Below are 1,849 nucleotides of genomic sequence, written 5' to 3'. Positions count from 1 at the left end.
CTGGCCTGGCCGCCGTGTCCGCGCGCCTCGCCCTCCGGCCCCAGCTGCCGCTTGGCTCGGTCACGTGACCGCCTAGGTCGGCGCCCGAGGAGGGGGCGGGGCCGAGGGGGTGCGGCTCCCGGCGGCCCCCGGGGCTGCGGGGTCCTGCCTGCCGGACGCCCCCCTCCCCGGTCGAGAGCGCGTTGTCCTCTTCCCCAGCCTTTTCCTCTTTCTGAATCCTCCTTCTGCCCACGGGTGCTCCGTTTGAGCGCGCAGGAACCCGAAGAAAAGAGTGAGCCACGTTAAAGCGGGGAGCTGTAGAGGCCTTTGGGCCTCCCGGAATCTCTCAAAAAACAAAACCAATTCATCCCCGCCTGTGTTTGCAATTTTAGGCCTCTTGGAACGGTCCGTCATTCTAAGGCACCGGAGCTTCCCCATAGGCTGGAGACAAGCTCTGAGCAGACTTGTGTTCAAATCCCCGCCTGCCTTGGCGGAGTCCCCAAGCCCTAAAAGCCCCTCATCTGTAAAACGGGAAGGATTTACCTGCCCACCCCTTAGGTGTTGGCAAAATTAAATGAGACAGTACATGCCAAGTGCTGTGAACACACAGCTCAATAAAGTTTAGCTGCTGTGAGTTTTAGTGTTTTTGCCGTTGTTATGAAAAGGGATTTGAACCCTAAATCCGTCACGGACTCGCTGCGGGCCCCGTGGCCGCTGAGTCCTCAGTTTTCCCTGCTGTAAAATGGGGGCCCGCCTCTTCTTCGGGGCTGCTGCATGCAGGTGGCGCTCCATAATGCACACTCCTGCCCTATCGGAGGCAGAAGGTGGAGACCTTTGAGGAGCTTCTCAGGGTCTCCGGAGTCTCTGTAGCACGCAGGCGGGCTCGTGGCCGACCCCGCACTCCCTTTCAAATCCGGTGACTGGGCCAAGCCGCGGTCCCTGGGGCGCGGGGCGGGGAGCGTTCCCTGGCAGCGCCGCCTCATTGGCGCCCTCCTGGGACCCGCCAGAGCGTGGAGGGCTGCGGGTACCTTGGTTACCCGCAGCTGTGAGTGGTTTGCACCGTCCCAGAGGCCGGGGCGGGATGTTTTCTTTCTCCCTTTTTCCTTTGGGCGACTCTTTGGGGCTGGTTGGTGGTGGTGGTGGTTAACAGAGAAAGAATGAGAAGGAGGAGGAGGAGAAATTATACCAATCCAGAATCCACCCACTTCTCACCCTTCCACTATCTGCACCGGGTCCAGTCTTCATCATCGTTCGCCTGGACCAGTGTAGTCACCTCCTCCCAGGTCTTTCAGCTCTTCCCTCGACCTCGTAGTCTCTTTTCCCCACAACACCCCAAGGACTCCTAGGAACACCTGAGTCAGGTCATGTCCCTCCTCTGCCTAGATCCCTCTTTGGCTCCCACTTTCCTCAGAGTAAAAGCCAAAGTCTTACCCGCAGCCCACAAGGCCCTGCACGATCTGCCCCCTTCACCTTCCCTCTCTCCTCTTCTCCCACCTCTTTCCCTTGCTCCCTCCCTCCAGCTACACCTGCTTCCTGGCAGTTCCTCAAATATTCATCCACTGAATTAAAGAAACCTTTGAGCTAGTTCTTTTTCTCTTGATTTAAATATGAGGAAACTGAAGCTCAGAGAGAAGCCCCTCACCCCAATTATAAAGTCAGGATGTTTATAGTCCTTGCCCTGTCTTCCTCTAATTCTCCAGCCCACCCATTTTACAGATGGGGATGAGGGGGCAAAGCAAGGCTGAGAGCCAGCCCAGGAACTGGGTCACCTTATCCAAGGATGGGCCCTCTGCTGCCTGCCAGGTTTCCAGGCTGCCTCCCCGGATGGAGCTGGGAAACCCTGCCAAATTCTCTCTCCAAGCTTCCGGCA

Source organism: Pseudorca crassidens, chromosome 3 (assembly GCF_039906515.1).
Source record: "Pseudorca crassidens isolate mPseCra1 chromosome 3, mPseCra1.hap1, whole genome shotgun sequence".
NCBI classification, from domain to species: Eukaryota; Metazoa; Chordata; class Mammalia; order Artiodactyla; family Delphinidae; genus Pseudorca; species Pseudorca crassidens.
This window is presented reverse-complemented; position numbering follows the sequence as displayed.